Source organism: Dermacentor variabilis, chromosome 5 (genome assembly GCF_050947875.1).
Source record: "Dermacentor variabilis isolate Ectoservices chromosome 5, ASM5094787v1, whole genome shotgun sequence".
Classification (NCBI taxonomy): Eukaryota; Metazoa; Arthropoda; class Arachnida; order Ixodida; family Ixodidae; genus Dermacentor; species Dermacentor variabilis.
Window position 1 is genome coordinate 34,183,446 of NC_134572.1, and position 19,396 is coordinate 34,202,841.

The window sequence follows — 19,396 nt, forward strand, 5'->3', positions numbered from 1 at the left end:
TAAAGTATGTTCCTATAATGCTTTATTTGTTTCATTGGACTGTTTTATTTCTGGCGGTAAAGCATTCGAAACCTTGGCTCCTGAAAACTGCACCAATCTTTCACTGTAGATGTTATTATACGGTGGCAGATTAAAGTCACTATGTGTGAGGTTTCTCCGGCGTGAGACCGCAAAAGGTCAAAAGGAAGGATATTTAATAACTGGAAAATTGGTTTACTTGGTTCAGTGTACTTGCTTTGTGTTATAATTCGGATAGCCCGTTTTTGTAATCGCCGGATAGGATCAAGGTACGTGTTGTATGTAACACCCCATGATTCTACACAGTATGTTAAAGGACATTTAATAAGGGCAAAATAAAGGGTACGCAGTGTATGTGTGTTAAAACAATCGCGGGCCTGTAATAAGGCATAACAGCCAGAAGCCAACTTCGAACAGACGGCGCTAATCTGATTTTTCCAGTGAAGATGTTCATCTACAATGACACCAAGATACTTAAATGAGTGTGTTCGTTCAATTGAGTGGTCGTTAATGAAAATGTTAATTTGGAAGCTGTCAACGACTTTTGCTCGTGAGCTAAATACCATATATTTGGTTTTGCTTGAATTAGTCGTTGGTTTGTTTGTGAAAAACCAGCATGTAATTTTTTCAATTCAGCGTTTGTCTTTGCTTCTAGATCCTCATGGTTGTCAGCTGTTACTATGATCGCAGTGTCATCAGCATACATTAAAATATCAGAGCAACTTAGGACCTTCGGCAAATCATTCAAGTATAACGAAAATAACATGAGCCCTGAAACGGACCCTTGAGGAACCCCGGTCTGTAAATATTGAAGTGATGATCTGATGTTATTGATAACTACAGCTTGTTGACGGTTTTCGATGTAACTGGAAAGTAAACCGTAGACTTCACCGCGAAATCCATAATGGTTTAATTTGTTGAGCATAATAGCATGATCCACGGTATCAAACGCTTTCTTTAAATCAACAAATACAACGGCGGCCAGTTTGTTTTCATGTAATGCTGTATAAATAATTGAGTCAGGCTTAGGATTGCAATGCCGTTGAATGATGTTTTCGAAATCCATGTTGCTGTTGACACAGTAAATTATATTTTTCTAAGAATTTGCAAATATTATTGGATAGAATCTTTTCGTAAATTATTAATAACACTTAGGACAGAAATGGGTCTGTAGTTTTACGGGTTGGATCAGTCTCCATCTTTGTATACCGGGACAACTCTGGCAATCTTTAGTGCAGAGGGGTACTTTGCACATTTTAATGAATGATTAAAAAGCTTGCATAAGATGGGTACCAAGATATCAATGTTTTCCTTAAGTATGCGTGGGTAAATTCTGTCCAGTCCGGCAGATTTATTGCCTGGTAAGCTGAGAATAATTGATGTAATTTCATCGGGTTCGATTTCAAACATTTCAAAAGTATTGAGAAATTATTGCGTTGTAGTCATGGCGTAGTCATAGTCACTGTCATGCATTCATTGTCATACCGTCGTAGTGATGCCGTCGTGGCCATTGCATCATGGTCAATCCAGCTCCTTCATCCGATTCACCTCATAGCGTCATCGTCACACAGTCAGTTGTCGTCGCGCCATACCATCGTCATACCATCAGCGTTGCGTCATAACGTCATCATGGTATCAGCGCCACTGCGTCGCTGTGATGCAGTAATCATCATGCCGTCATGGCCATAGCCGACCCGAATGTCAAAGCAAAGTGGGTCGATCCCTGAGTCAGTGTACAGTATAGTCTGTGTATATAGCCGAAGGAATGGAAATCTTTGAATGATCATTACAGACTTTAAATAAAGGTTTAATAAGCGATATGGTGTGTCACTACATTGGTTCAATACTAATCTCATCAACGTCGTCGGCCATAGTCAGTTGTGTCCTGTCGGAGTTGGCTTCGTTTCATGATTAAGGCAAGAATTTTATAGTAAAGTTTATTCTCTCTCCGAAGACATATGTTCTTAAGGGAAAATGAGACATCTGCCCAATCGTAACAAGTGCTACGAAGGCGGTGGTCCTGGGTTCGAGTACCGGACCAGAGCGAATTTTTCTTCAACTGCGAGGCTTTTCTTTTGAGGAAGCCGTATGGGTTTCCTTTGTAGCAATTGCAAGGATTAGGTGGATGTCCCCTTTTCCCTTACTTGCTCCTCTCCACCTTGCGGGTTTTCGTAGAATTATGTCAAACTCGCCTTCGCTTCGAGTTGTGGATAATTTCAACTTCGCCCTGTCATCTGCTAGTCACCTGGTTAGCTCAGATGGTAGAGCGGCTGCCCTGGAAAGGCGCTGGTCCCAGGTTTCAGTCCCGGACCAGGACGCATTTCTCTTCAAGTGCGAGGCTTTCCTTTCGAGGAACCCGTATGGGTTTCCTTTGTAGCAGTTGCTGCGATTGGGTGGATCTCTCATTTTCCCTTAATTATTTCTATCCACTTTGCGCGTTTCTGCAGAACTATTATGTCCTACATGTTTTCTCTACACTTACGAATATTCAATTTTTTTTCACTACATATCCTTTGGCACTGTGCTAAAAATCCGCACGAAGCTGCAACGATAGCAACGATCCCGCCGCGGCTCCAGAGCGCAACAAGGTGCTATGATCAGGATGTCCAAGCCCAGGCCGTCCAGCAGATCTCGGCGGCCCTCGAAAGGCAACGATCGAGCGAAACCGGAGGGAGGCTGCCACCCCAAAAGAGGGGCAGGCGCGGTCGACCAAAGGAAGTAGTGCGGCCACGGCCGAAGTAGAGGCGCCACACGCCGCGAAGACGTCATGGCCGCGTCACGGTGACGCCTCCATAACAGGGGAAGGCTAACCGTTCTGCAGGCATCCATAACAAAGTTTCGTCACTCACTCACTACATATCTGTATTGACGGAGGTCTATATATCCGTGTCCTCTTATCTTTAGACTGCATCTCCCGGAACTTATTTACTGCTTGCAAGACCTGGTTTTTTTTCAGTTATCCTCCAGCGTACGTTGAGTAGTTGCACTGAGGAACAACACACAAACCAACTTAATGTCAACTACGTCTATTTTCTCCGAATTGGGGTGGCCCTCCCACCTTTCGTAACCTAGATCTGGCATTTAGCCTCTGAAATGCCTGGGAGCTTATCGTAAAGATATGCGCCTGTAAGCTATCATTTGCGGCTGTATCCGGTGAGAAAAGCCATGCTGGAGAAAGTGCCGAAAGTTACTGGCATGCGAACTAAACAGATTTCGCAGTATAACCGGCTCTTTAAAAAATAGAGCCTGCAATCAATAAAATATGTCGCATGGCTATCAACAAAAAAAGCGCATATCTGAGGGCTATTTTATAGGGCGAGCTGCGATGGGTTCAAGTTGTGAATATTTTTACACACGTGGTGCGAAAAGACTACCGTCAGATTTGCCACGTCAGTAAAGGTACCTTTCGAAAAAAAGATATCAATTTTCCTCAGGCATCTTTTATACCTGCCTGTCAGGATTACATTCAAGCTCCACGAAAGGGCATGCCCTCGCGCACTCATGGTGGCCATTTTTGTCGTCGTCGAAGGCATCGTTGCGCCGGCTACCATTATTTTCAGTGCTAGTTTGTTTTCCTTTAGGCGACCAAATACTTCTTCAAGAACATCAATCCAAGACTGTCGCGAGAGCCCAGTTGGTTAGGCTGAGAACATACATCTTGTAAAACCAGCAGAATGAAACTAAGCTCCCATGTTTACGGCGTACTCGTACAATGTATAGTAAAAAACTTCCACTCGCGCCAAAAGGGACAACTTCTGAAGTACAGATCACATTATTGTAGCTATGCAGAAGTTTTCTTTTGGCGTGGTATTCACAGACCTGTTGCTAATGAAACATTACCATAACCATATTATCATCACCACAATTGCATGTTCTCTCGTACGCATCACAAGGCCAAATAAATTTTATGCGTAGATGCCGGCTGTACTTGGACATTACTCATGCTTTGCCAAATCATCCACTCGTCGTTTAGACTACCAGCCCTCTGGCTACGACTCGTCTTGTATTTATCTGTCATCTCAAACTAAATTGCTAACAAACACCGGTTCTTACTCCGGTTATCGCGTATTTCTACAGACGTTAAATTTGTATTGCCTTTCAAAACTTCGCGGTCCCTAGGCTATCCAATGCGGCGACATTTAGCATTTTTCTACGCCCCAGCTGTATGCTCAGGTGACTTGGAAAGAGCATGGCGCTGTCCTATGTTGCCATCCATAGGCTCCATCGGACTCCAATGTAACCAAGGAATATCTTCAGCCAGATAGGTTGGCCAGTCATCGCCCAGTGTTGCAGTCGAGAGAAGTAGCCGTTTTTCCTGATGCGGCCGCGCAGGAGGGCCTGCCACGTGGATGCCATGCTTCTCGGCCTCACTCCGGTCGGTCCGAATCCCGCGAGGAGAAGTAGCCACTGTGGCGCACTGATGAACAGCCAAGCTCCAACTGCAAAGAATGCGGGAAGAGTAGCCGTCGACGCAAAGCTTATTGGCCGCAGACGGGATTCCTGTTCGTTGGAACTACATTGTAACAAGTTTTCTGTGCAACGACGTGTCACGTATACTGTAAGAGCGCTTCCGGCACCAGGTACATTTATGCTGTCAGCGTCGGTGTCGTCGTGATGTTCCGCATAAACTCCAGAGGCGATAACATCGTTGCCGCACGCTGTATGCTGTATGTGCGAGGGAAACCTTGCTAGGGTGAGCACGGTTCTTGCTTTCAATTACTCACGAAGTTTACCAACACTGGTTAACCTATGCTCTGGTTTGTCTACGCAGTAGACAAACTTTCCTTGACCTTTTCGAGAGCTTGCCCAACCTAAATATCTTTTCAAGCTGTAGCGGATTATCCTTAAAGTGATGTGTTGGGTGCTTTTGCTACTTTTACTTGATTTGATTTATTGATTTCCATTTACACACACACATACGCACGGAGGAGTGGTAAATGGAGGTGGGTGAGAGAAAAAAGCAGCACAGACGCGGCTTGAGGTAACCTGACCCCCTTAGGTACTATATGGCTGCATGGGGTAACACATCAAGCACGTGCCATATATATTATATTTATGTAGTGGCTATAAAACATTGCAGTTATACAATATATGAAAAACAATGAACTATTTCCATAAGTAATAACAAGCAAAGCACACTGTGACATTGAAATAATTGAATGATATGCACTTGGTAACATAGACAAAAAAGAACATAGGATACATTATTAAATATTCACAAACGCGCTATAAAGAGGTGAAAGCAATAGAGTTTTAAATTCTGACAGCGATAAATGCTGTAAATTGCAGCCTGCTCTATCATATGAATTCAGTAATCTTGGAAGGTTATTACACAGCATTTGATAATCGTAGTTAGTTTTAAAGGGCGGTACCTTCCATGCTTCAGGTGGACGAGTTGAATAACGGTATGAATTGACGCATAGTTTTGCAAGTTCTACAAGTAAGGTATTGCTACGCTTGGTATTAAAGTAATATTCGTGTAATAGTCTGCAGTTATACATGTTACGGGCTGTAGAAATGTTGTATTTCTCAAACAAGTTTTCAGTATGGGCGGCATATGGGCGGCATAATGACACGTAATATCTTTTTTCTTCATACGAAATAATTTACTCAAGCTACGCTGAGTCATGGTCCTTCATAGAAGATGCCCATAATGCCCATAATGTGTGTGAGACGCAAATTAAGCATTGTAAATTAATAATTTGACATAGACGGGTTAAGTATATCTGTAGGGATTTAAAACACCTGTTATGCGGCTAAGTTTTTGGAGTACTAAGCTTACATGGTCGTCCCATTGCATAGTACTTGTGAAGTGTGCCCCTAACACCTCTGCAGCAAAAGCAAATTCTATATTTGTGGATCTATACGCGAATGCTGGATCTGAACGAAGACTCATGCCTTTGGTATAAAAAATTAGAGCCTTTGTTTTCGCCGTATTTACTTTTAAACAGTTCTCTGTGGACCAATTGAATGGACTGCACAAGAAGTCATTTGCCATAGTAATTGGTGCAAGAACCGGACGAGAAGAAAACACTTGTGTCATCTGGGTAAATTATAGATTTCGCCCTTTTGTAGATGGAGGTAATATCCTTAGCGTATAAGTTGAAGAGCAACGGACCCAAAATGCCAACCTGTGGGACGCCACAAAACATTTATTTGGTTACCGATGTATTATGGCCAACAGAAACAAAACTGGCGTCTGTTATTAAGATAAGATTTTATTAATTGAAGTGGAATGCCTCTAATTCCATATTTATCTAGTTTGTAGAATAAGATGTTGTGATTAATATGGTCAAACGCCTTTGTAAAGTCGACAAATATGCCTATTGTTAATAGCTTATGTTAGAAGTTCTACAATTAAATTTCGTTTTGATCGAGAAGAGCAAATTCAGTGGACCTGTTTTTACGAAAGCCATATTGAGCATTTGAAGTTATTTTGTATATTTCACTCAGCGGGGAGCATCGGATAGGAAAACCAAATACGTTAAAATTTCTGCTTTCAGCACTTCGATTTGAAATGTTTATGTAGCTAAGCCTTGTTACGAAGTCTGCCTATCTATCTAATGTACACTGGATTTACTTGCCTGCTAGGTTGCATTTTTTTATTGCGATTATCATTATGTGAGAAATTCAACAAGTTTTTGTATATTCGTTCGTATCTAGCACCTTTCACGCCAACCTGAGAAATTACATATGTGCACTGCATATGGGCTACCGAATGGGTATGAGTCCGAATAGACAACTTTTGCTACTGGCCAGTGGCGCAGCCAGAAATTTCGTTCGGAGAGGGGGGCTCTCTTTGCAGCTCGGCCTCCTCCTTATTGAAATAGTGGAGGGAGGAAATACATTAAACGTTAATAATAAGAGCGTTGCCATTGCCAAAGATGCTTCAAACGAATTCTTGAACGCTACGCACTGTCAAGAGAAGTAATATATGTATTTTTTCATAAAATAATACACTCGTATGTCTCAAAATTGTGCCCGAAATAACTTTATATCAATACTTCCACGTTTTCTGTATATTTATTAAGTAAAGCAAATGTCACACGGACTTTAGAACTATATCAATTTGAAACTATTGAAATTTGAAAATATTTTGTCTGGAAAAATAAAAATATATCTGTACCCTCATATTTAAAGTCTATCACAAGAAGAACAACGCGTTACACTCATAAACACTCCCTACAACCATTTTTTGCCAAAACAGAGGCTTTTAAGTAGAGTTTTTTCCCACGCACAGTTTCGGATTCGAACAGTCTACTTGAGTTTGTTTGGGAGGCTGAAAATTTTGACGAAGCCCTTGAACTACACTTGTTGTGTTAAATATCATCCTAGCCAAACTGTTATTATTTCTAGTGCAAGTACTGTTGCAAATTATTTATGTGCTATTCTTTTTACGTGTGCGTGTGATAAATACCGTCCTAGTGAAACCGATGTATTATATTGTCGTGCGAATGTTGTTGGAAATTATTTCTGTGCTGTTCTTTTCCCATTTCATTGTAATTCCACTCCTGCTTGGGCCACATTGGCCTGCAGTATTGTGAAATAAATAAATAAAATAAATAAAGACCATCAAAGCAGTGCATACCGCTGTTTTGAAAAATGTAAAGGCTATGAAATGTACAAGTTGAGCACAAATATTTTAATAAAAATTTGTTAGCCTCCGGGCCTTACTGTCATTTTCATCTCTCTCTCTCTCTCTCTCTCTCTGTCATTCAAGAACCTTGTTTAGATATTTATACATATGCAACGACCAGGAAAACACCTCAGTAACGCTGCCCTTTTGTTAAAATGTATTGCGCAGGAGCTGCTGTCATCGGTCGTGTATTGCGAGTGATTGCTCCGAAGTTATAGTCGCAACAGAGAGCACATATAAAAAAGCAGGAGTTCTGCAAAATATACGAGGGCGCGAGTGAAATGAAAGTGAGTCAATGCGAATATATAACAAACGTGGTACTTTATTTAAAAGTAGACTCCCTGAGAGTTTAGACATTTGTTCCCTTGACTAACGAGTCGCGTAATTCCCGTCTCATAAAACTCCTTGGGTTGCTGCTTCAAAATCTGTAACTGACTCTACGTCATAGTCCGACACGAATCTGCTTCCCTTGAGCAGTGTTTTCAAATGCTCGAAATTGTGGAAGTCGCAAGGCGACAGGTCTGGGCTGTATGGCGGATGTTGCAGCGTTTCCTACTTGAACTTTGCCAGTTTTGTATTAACCACATCAGCGACGTGGGGATGGGAAATGTCGTGGAGCAAGATGATCCCATTGCTCAATTTTCCACGTTGTTTGTTTTTGATTGCCACACGCAGCCGATCAGACGTTTCACAATATCGGAAACGATTGATAGACTCTCAAGGTTTAGCAAATTCGATCAATAATGGTCCCTCCCAATCGAAAAAAAGTCAAAAACACCTTTGCGGCAGAAATGACGGCCTTTGCTTTCATTGGGGGTGGTGATTTCAAATGTTTCCTCTGCAAGCTTTGCCGTAGTGTTTCAGGCTATAGTAGTAGCTGCACCATGATTCGTTCCCGGTCACAACTGCAGACAAAAAGTCGTCACCCTCATCGTGATACCAGATCAGATGAGCCAAGGCCGCGCCGAACTGCTCCGTCTTCTGGCGATGGTTCAAAATCTTGGGCATCCATTGCGCACATAGAGTCCATAACCGAGATCTTCATGAATTATGGTGTGACGCGAACCATGACTGCTGTTCACACACTCAGCCAATTCATCGATGCTTATCCTCCGTTCGTGTCTACTCAGCCTTTGAAATTGTGTTGGGGGCGATTGCACGGAGGCTTTGGCCCGGCCATGGATCGTATTTGCAACTTCCACGTCCTTCTTTGAACCGTTTCCTCCAACGCTCCACAGTGGCCAATGAAATGTAATGTTCAATGCACACGGCAGCCATACGGCGACTATTTTTCGGGAAACATCTTCATCTGTGAAAAACCTCACGGTACCACGCAGTTCAACTTTTGGAGTGTTCATTATGTCACGCGATCATGTTCAAGCCAGTGTGCGAGAGCACTAAAGAACGTCTATCCTCACCCCTGCATGTCACTTTAGTAAATGAGATGCCTGTGTGCTATGAGCATGCCCCGCAAATGATGAACCGAACCATTATTGCGCAGGGCGGGTTAGCTCACGTTTATCTGACTCGCCTTCGTACGTTATAAATGCGAAGGTACAATGGAATATACAAATGTGAAGATACAGCTTAATAAAGGGCAAAAAAGTGTCACTGGAAACAAAGTTCACTGCGCATATACACAAAACCCCGCAACAAGATATTTAAATATACGTATAAGTCTCCAATAAATCTACGTATCTAAGAAAAAGGCGCTATATATTATGCATCAAACAAGTCAAATAAACATGTTGCGCAACCACACATTCACAGATCACAGCCCCCCCCCCCCCCCACTCCCCGATGTATCGCGCGCGACGGAAGGCGGCGCGCTGCCACCCCGCTGTTCTTCCTTGAGCACACAAGGCTGAGCCACCATCATCAGCTCACCCATGCCGCCTCCCCCCTTACGCTTTCACTCGCACATACAGCATGCGGCGCGCGGTCACGATGTTATAGCCCTTGGACTTCATTTATAAGGAACATGAGGGCGACGGTGACGGTAGGAATGTGCCTTGTAATGGTTGGAGTGGGGCATGAAATAGATGGTAGCTGGTTCGTGCCGTCGGCCAACTTATCCACGCTGAGGACGTTGTTGAAGGGAGAGACTTGTTCTCATCGAGAAAGAGGAATATGGGATTTATTTACAGTATGTACATGAGAACGTTACAGTTGATCAGTCTAACAGGAGTGAAAGAGGAAAACACACTGAGGAGTCGCCAACGGCTCCTTAAATACACTATGTCCTCCCTAGATCCCTAGGTGATGGAAAATGGCCGCTAAACCTGCAACCAATTCGGAGCGTTCAAAGCCATCGTAGCCGACCCGCCTTTGAGGGGAAGGGTTTACACACACTTCCGTACATGTTTCACTGACCACGCCGAGATGAGTGGGTTCTCGCAGACACAGGTTTTCCCCGAGCAGGCGCCTCTTCATCCCAGTGTTGACTCCACACACAATGGCCGCCGCATCTGTCCATGACTTCTGAGTCCCGTGAGGCGGCTGCCAGACATCTTCTCATAGGAGTTCCACCGCTTCTAACAAGCCGTGGCGTCCACGGCGAATCAACGATTTGGTCCGCCGACCGCGTTTAGTCATAGCGGCGCCGAGGGGGTGTTGATGCGGCACACCGTCGTTCCTACAAAACGAGTCACCGCGGCAGGTGGGGAAGGCTTCCGTGGTCGCTTCTGGGAAACTCGCCACCATCGCAGCTGCGGCTGGCTGGGAAAATTTTGTAGGTCGGTACCCTTGCAGGCCGTTCGTAACAGCTTGGAGTCTCCATATAGCTGCTATCGCAATAATATAATAAGAGTATCCGGCAACTGAAGCGTCGCGTGGCCCATTACTTTCCGCAAAAGTAGTAAAAAAAATCTAACTTTATGCGACAATTCACTGTGCCACAACGACTTCTTTATTTTTTTTCTTTCGTGGTGTGGGGCCGCTGAAATGAAATAACGCAAAAGAAAGCACGTTGGCTACGATCGAATGCCTACTTTGGGCAACTAGTGTGGCTACCGAAAGAATATTGAAGAAAACGTGAGACGCTTGGTCCACAGAGACCCATACGCATACTGCTCGGTATATCCTGCACCGGCGAGACAAAATTTTTCGGAGAGGAAGCGCTCAAGCGAAGGCGTTGCAATCCTTCGTGTCCCCACAGTGCTTGCGGCGAGCGACTATGTATTGTTTCTTTTTCACGTCTGCCAGCCAGAAAGCGTCCAAAATTCTGCCAGGCGAAAATGCAGTCGGCCAGAGAAAAACGGACGAGAAAAACGCATGCGCTCTGGGTGGATCGGCAGCCCGCGGGTATCGAGAAAAAAAAAATAAAAGAGGCTCAATGTGTCCTCGCGAATAAAAGTCCAAGTAGAAAATTAAATACGAACTTAGTTACCTTTGCTGGCTTTAGTGTCTTGACATGGATGCCTTGGCGCAGATGAAAAAGAATTTGATATTCTTTTCTGTGACATGACGGCATAAATGAACCACAACAACCCTACGTCTCATCGGACCTCGCTGCGTGCTTTGTCAACTTCTCTGATAGTGTGTTGATTTGGCTTGTCTCGTTGTATGGTCCGATCTACGATTTTAGAAAAGTCAATGAACCTTTGGCGTCAAATGTTTAAAACAGCGTTGAAACCACGAAGTTCCGGAATTGAAAATCTCAAGCACGACTTTGGAAATTTCAGTGCACCTTTCGCATCAAAATGTTATGAGAACTTTATACCATTAAAGTTTAAGAACTGAAATCCACGCGCTCCGTAGATTCCGCGGCCTCCGCGGGATGCCGAGACGAGCCCGCTCGCCAGCAAAACGCCCTTGAAACTTTGTGCTCGGTGGGGCTGCTTGCGTTACGATATGTGACTCCCGATGCATGGGCGTTACCGCGAAATCCAGCCCGATTTCGCAATGTTCGCGTTAATGTCTTGTCGAGCGTGAAAAGGACTTTCTAGACAGAATCAAGCATGATTTCCGGCGCCGTGAGTTATTTTGGTCGGCGGCGCATGACAGAACGAAAAAATTTCGGGGGGGCTAAGCCCCATAAGCCACCTCCCCTCCCCCCCCCCCCCCCCTGGCTACGCCCCTGCTACTGGCTATGCGTGCGACTGACCCTGTGACAGTAGGTATAGTACGTATGAGAACAATGTTCACCAATTTGCCATGGTGGGTATATGACATAGGGCTGTTGTCCGGATAGACAAGCAAAAGACGATGCAAGAAGTGAAAAAATGCCGCAGTTCTCCCCAAAAGGGGGTGTATCGATTTCGATAGCAAATTAGCAGACATCTATATGAAGTAAAGATAGTAGTTTCGTCGGCCGTATCATGTAAATATTCGCTTACTAACTAAATTAACAAGCACTGTCTCACGAGCACACAAGCAAGCATTCACACATCTCACTCAATGAACTTGCACAGTCGCTGCCACATTGCTGGGGTAAGGAAGCGCAGCAGCAGCAGCGAACGAATTCACCTCCATGCCGGCTCTCGCTTGAGCGAGAATAAGGGGCAAAAACACCGCGCACAAGAAGCTATTAGCACTCAGTGCGCTCTGACCCCATCGCACAGTGCTTTCAAGATAGGGCCCGCGTGGCCGCGAGCGACCGCGACATACGCACCTGATTTAGCAAGAAATTCTTACGCAGTTATGATATCGTCATACTTACACAGCATCACCCCACGTGGTGTAACAACTGTTCCGTTTATCGGTAAAATGTTATCAACTGCCTAAGAGAAAAAAGTAATTGCATTGCATCCTGAAATGAAAGAAAACGAAAATTTCTCGATTCTTATTTAGATTCTTTAACCTATATTAGTTCGCAGAACAGAATAATATGCGGATAATGAACACCTTTTTCCGAAAGCGGGTTAGTCGAAAGTGGACGTGGAGGAGCCCGAATGGTGAGACTAGAAATGAAATCGACTTCATACTCTGCGCGAACCCTGGCATCATACAAGATGTAGACGTACTCGGCAAGGTACGCTGCAGTGACCATAGGATGGTAAGAACTCGAATTAGCCTAGACTTGAGGAGGGAACGGAAGAAACTGGTACACAAGAAGCCAATCAATGAATTAGCGGTAAGAGGGAAACTAGAGGAATTCCGGATCAAGCTACAGAACAGGTATTCGGCTTTAACTCAGGAAGAGGACCTTAGTGTTGAAGCAATGAACGACTATCTCATGGGAACCATTAAGGAGTGCGCAATAGAAGTCGGTGGTAACTCCGTTAGACAGGAAACCAGTAAGCTATCGCAGGAGACGAAAGATCTGATCAAGAAACGCCAATGTATGAAAGCCTCTAACCCTACAGCTAGAATAGAACTGGCAGAACTTTCTAAGTTAATCAACAAGCGTAAGACAGCGGACATCAGGAACTATAATATGGATAGAATTGAACAGGCTCTCAGGAACGGAGGAGGCCTAAAAACAGTGAAGAAGAAACTAGGAATAGGCAAGAATCAGATGTGTGCGTTAAGAGACAAAGCCGGCAATATCGTTACTAATATGGATGAGATAGTTCAAGTGGCTGAGGAGTTCTATAGAGATTTATACAGTACCAGTGGCACCCACGACGATAGTGGAAGAGAGAATAGCCTAGAGGAATTCGAAATCCCACAGGTAACGCCAGAAGAAGTAAAGAAAGCCTTAGGAGCTATGCAAAGGGGGAAGGCAGCCGGGGAGGATAAGGTAACAGCAGATTTGTTGAAGGATGGTGGTCAGATTGTTCTAGAGAAACTGGCCACCCTGTATACGCAATGCCTCATAACCTCGAGCGTACCGGAATCTTGGAAGAACGCTAACATAATCCTAATCCATAAGAAAGGGGACGCCAAAGACTTGAAAAATTATAGACCGATCAGCTTACTGTCCGTTGCCTACAAAGTATTTACTAAGGTAATCGCAAATAGAATCAGGAACACCTTAGACTTCTGTCAACCAAAGGACCAGGCAGGATTCCGTAAAGGCTACTCAACAATAGACCATATCCACACTATCAATCAAGTGATAGAGAAATGTGCAGAATATAACCAACCGTTATATATAGCTTTCATTGATTACGAGAAAGCGTTTGATTCAGTCGAAACCTCAGCAGTCATGGAGGCATTACGGAATCAGGGTGTAGATGAGCCATATGTAAAGATACTGGAAGATATCTATAGCGGCTCCACAGCCACCGTAGTCCTCCACAAAGAAAGCAACAAAATCCCTATAAAGAAAGGCGTCAGACAGGGAGATACGATATCTCCAATGCTATTCACAGCATGTTTACAGGAGGTATTCAGAGGCCTGGAGTGGGAAGAATTGGGGATAAAAGTTGATGGAGAATACCTTAGCAACTTGCGATTCGCTGATGATATTGCCTTGCTTAGTAACTCAGGAGACCAATTGCAATGCATGCTCACTGACCTGGAGAGGCAAAGCAGAAGGGTGGGTCTGAAAATTAATCTGCAGAAAACTAAAGTAATGTTTAACAGGCTCGGAAGAGAACAGCAGTTTACGATAGGTAGCGAAGCACTGGAACGGGTAAGGGACTACATCTACTTAGGGCAGGTAGTGACCACGGATCCGGATCATGAGACTGAAATAACCAGAAGAATAAGAATGGGCTGGGGTGCGTTTGGCAGGCATTCTCAAATCATGAACAGCAGGTTGCCACTATCCCTCAAAAGGAAAGTGTATAACAGCTGTGTGTTACCAGTACTCACATATGGGGCAGAAACCTGGAGACTTACGAAAAGGGTTCTGCTGAAATTGAGGACGACGCAACGAGCTATGGAAAGAAGAATGATGGGTGTGACGTTAAGGGATAAGAAAAGAGCAGATTGGGTGAGGCAACAAACGCGGGTAAACGACATCTTAGTTGAAATCAAGAAAAAGAAATGGGCATGGGCCGGACATGTAATGAGGAGGGAAGATAACCGATGGTCACTAAGGGTTACGGACTGGATTCCAAGGGAAGGGATGCGTAGCAGGGGGCGGCAGAAAGTTAGGTGGGCGGATGACATTAAGACGTTTGCAGGGACAACATGGCCACAATTAGTACATGACCGGGGTAGTTGGAGAAGTATGGGAGAGGCCTTTGCCCTGCAGTGGGCGTAACTAGGCTGATGATGATGATGATGATGAATGGTGATACGCTCTCACAGGGTCATCTGTGAGAGGCATCCTCCATGTGCAGGGCTTCTGATTGAATTCATGCAGGTTCGGATGGCAGAGCGTGGGCTCTTAAATAACCGGTGCAGCTTGGAAACTCTACTTAAGACCCCTACATGGGACCATTAATAAGAGCAATGCTTTTCTAATCGGCCAATCCGCTTTCTTGCAATGCATATTACCGTCAAAGAAGGGACAGCGCCAGTCATCTTTCGAACGAGGACCAGATGCACAATGTCCCTTCCGGTATCCGTTCATTTAAAGCGAAACCTTTACTAACGTAGTCGACCATCGCCAGCAATTTGACCTTCATTTGACCGCAGCTGCGCCGTAGCCTTGGCAACGCATCACGTGACTAAGCGCACCGAGCTCCGCCGCTGCCGGCTTGGCGCGTGCGCTCTCTGTAGCTGGGTCGCCGCCTGATCACATGACTCGCCGTACGCCTGACTAAGAGGAGCGCCGCATTCGCCTAGTCAGTACAAGCTTGACCATGGATGAGAGCGAGGCCGGGCCGTCTTCTCTGAGCGTTGCGCGGGAGCGGGACGCTTTGAGCCGTCGTCGCCAAGCGGCATCTGACCTCTCCGCGGATATCGCCCGGCGAGCTGATTCACTAGAGAGGGCCCGGAATGCAACAGCCAGTCCATATCAATGTAGCTACCGTGTTCACGCCGTACGCGTTTGTGCTTCGACGATGCGCATGTTCGCGGCATCTCTTTGCATGTCTAGCAGTTGCGGTTTACCTGTGTCACAGCATACATCGCACCGTCGGACGATGCCTGTCTATCCAAGCATAATCATACTTGGCTTAACGATGATTGTATGCCTAAGTATAATAATTACAGCTAAATTAAAGATTAACCAAGTGAAACAAGGACATAACCAGGCTAAGACACGCTTTCGCTTTGCATATCCATGGTTAGCTGGGCTAAGGCGCAGCTAATATTTCCAGAAGCGCATATGTGCCATTATGTCTTACTAAATTCAAAAGCTCGGGGTGTAAGCGCTCATTGCAAAGGCCACTGTTATGACATTATGACTGTAAGCTGCCTCGCCAGGAGACTAGCTTTTGAATTGCAAAAGAGGTCCATCGTTGCCTCAACATACTTTCAAAGGGAGCCTGCAACACTTTTTCAGCATGGCAACCAAATAGTACAAGACACGAGGCTATGTTTTCGGGAACAACTGAACCAAATATTACCCCCCTTTATGCAACGAGGCGCGCACGATATCACTGTAAAGATCCGCAATGCTTTCCTACGCCTCTATTTAATCCCGCCATCGAAACTGCCCACGATGACGCCATGTCGACCTCGTACGGCTATCTGATAAATGTGCGGACACGTCACCAACGATATTAACTTAATTGCAACAAAAGATTCAAAACAAATTGCTTTCAACGGTGTTGCACCTAAATACTCGCTCTGCAGAGAATAAGCATGACGTCATAGAGTACTTGCTAAACGATTTTCATGTTTCAAGTCCTCATGATGACTGAGACTTGGTACGACCGTACAAGTTGCCGGCTAAATTTCGCTGGATATGATACCTTTTTCCTGAACCGTTCAAGTAGGCGTGGTGGTGGCGTTGCTGTTCATGTAGGTGAACTAAGGAAGTGTAACATAGTATCACATTTCTGTATCACATGTAATGACTATGAGGTTTTGACGCTCAGACAGAATCAAGACATAATATATTTTGTCTATCGGCCTTCAGATGGCCCTATTTTGCGCTTTCTAACCTTTTTTGACCGATTCTTGTATAACGTATCGTCTAGTAATTTTTCAGTTGCTTGTGGTGGAGATATTAATTTCAATATCATGAATAACAATGCCATAATGACCGATTTTAGGAACATACTCAACTGTGCTGAATTCATGAATGCGATTACCAGAGCTGCACGTGTTACATCATCTTCTGTCTTGTGCCTTGACCTACGGATAACAAACCTCGAAGTCAGTGTATTTCAATGTGGAACAATAGCATCAGATGTAAGTGGTCATTGTTCACTATTTATGTGTTATTCCCTTAAGACAAAGGCTAAAGATACTACTCGAGAACCATACATAAACCAATCTATATTGACACGTGTACTTGTTTATCTTTACCCGCCGTGGTTGCTTAGTGGCTGTGGTGTTCGGCTGCTAAGCACGAGGTCGCAGTATCGAATCCCGGCCACGGCGGCCGCATTTTGATGGGAGAGAAATGCGAAAACACCCGTGTAGTTAGATTTAGGTGCACGTTAAAGAAAGCAAGGTGGTCGAAATTTCCGGAGTCCCCCACTACGGCGTCCTCATAATCACATCGTGGTTTTGACACGTAAAAACCCAATTTTTTTGTCTATCTTTCATCGGGTGACAGCGTTTCACCATAGACAAAGAAATTCAACAAGAGGGGACACTTGGCAAAAACTGGCAACAGGAAACACGTCATGCCTAGTGTCAACTCCATCCGCTAGTTGACATGAGCATTAAAAAAAGAAAGGAAATGTGAAATGAATTTACAGACGTGTTATTCGTTATTCTTTCCCACTAAAATCAACGTTTTGCGTGTAAATGAACTCATACTTTGTGACTTAATTTTCTTGCGTTGCCTAGCAACAAGCTAGCGGCACGCCAGACGCGCGTGCATACGTCATGCGCCAGACATGCGACATGAGCAAGCAAGGGCGGCTGCGCATGTGAAGCTCGCGTGCTCGGCGACCGGTCTGCTTTGGATGTAGGCCGTTTTTTGTGCTCCCGTCCTTCTCTTGTGTTCCATCTGCATTTCGACACAGCACCGCTGCGCTACTGGACTACAGCAAGGTGAGGAATTTTGTTTGATAGTTTGCGACGCACTTCAAGCACAGTTAGGCTTACTGCACAAAACTGAACCTATATAGTGACGCAGTTATCGAAAAACAGCTCCGCCGTCCAGGCCTAGGTTATTTGAGTTAATTACTCGTACTGGGAGATGTTTTCGACACTTTCTATGAGCCCAAGCATTATTACAACTTACCTCGTTAGTTTTGGGGCACGCTCGCCGCACCTCGCTTTGTGACGAAAAGCACCTCGGCCGTTTCGCGTTTACTGATCCTTACCGGGACAAGTTTTAGAGCTTTCTCTGACCCCATACATAATTGTTACTAATTTCGCTACATTTTGGGGTACTTTTCATGCACAGTGGCCGCGCTCGGCATACTGGCACAGTTAGCAAAAATCAGCTCGGCTATGTGCCGCAGTTCGTTCAGCGTATACTGAATCAAGATCGTGACGCAGTCTCTGACCCCAAAAGTTACTGTAATTCATTTCGTAAATTTTGGGATACTATTGAGACATGCTCGCCGCGCCTGGGGTTGTGAAGCTGTGATCAAAAAAGCAAGCCGGCCGTGGTCAGTTAGTTTTGCGTTTACTGAATTTTAGTGGCGTAAGCTTGTGACGCTTTTTATGGCCCTGCAATGACATATACCTTATTTCAGTACTCACGCTTGTCGAAAACGCGAGGAGCGATTGCGGAGAGTGATAACACGCGAGTGTGTTGCTTGCGCCGGCAAGACGCGTAAAAGATAACGCCGAGAAGCTCAAAAACTTGACATTTCTGTCTTTTTAGCGACTGTAAACAGGCTTTGCACCCACGAATGTCTTGAATGCGACTAGAAGGCATTCTGCCAGCGTGTAACATGGTCTGGCTGAGAGCCTGTGTTGTAGCCATCTCTGTGCACTTGGCGTACCATCGCGTCCACCGAGGCCAAGTTGTTTTGAAAACGCGCCATCACCCGTGTATTTGTGCTCTTAAAGTGCAGGAAATGATGCCCTGAGAGGGAGGGATGCTTGAAAATCGGATGTTTCTTTCAGATTTTTGTGGCATTGTTTGGGAGTAGCCTGTTTGCTACGAAATGTATGTCAAAGGGAATTTATCTGTAACGCCGCTCATTCACCACTTACGCACGTTTCGCCTCTACACGCAATATTCCTGTTAGGTCAATATACGAAAATTATGCGTGCTTCTATTTTACTTTTTTTCAGCTGGTCGCATCCGGTGGAGCTTCGTATGGCACCAACTGCTGCTTACTTTGTGCCACAACTTTGGATATATGCACAGGAAGCCCGGAACGAGCATTTATATAGAGCAATATGAACATTTCATCATTTCAGAAGGCGTCTTGCATTTTCTTTATGAAATTGCACGTGACACAGATTTGGTGGAGGGGTGTAAAGATTATTCCAATCATTTTTACTAAATAATAAAGCGATTCCGCGCCAAGGCCGCACGTAGTTCAGCAATAGAAGCAAAAACAAAAAATGACGCGCTGATCAGCGCAGCCGGCATGGCGTCTACGAACTGGCGTTCAAAACTCGCGCGCCCAAACCGAAACCGGTAAGCGTTAATACGATCTGCTTGGTGCGCTACACTCAATACGACCGCTCGGCTCTATGGGAGTGTCCGCTCTTGTTGAAATTTCTTTCTCTATGGTTCCACCGTCTAACAAATGTTATCGCTCAGCGCACGACATGCCTGCATGTATTGGGAAGTTTCTCGAGTATTATCGATGCTTCCTTAGATGATTCTATCCGCTGTCTGTTGTCTCTGAACCTTGTGTAATCTGCTGGCATGTA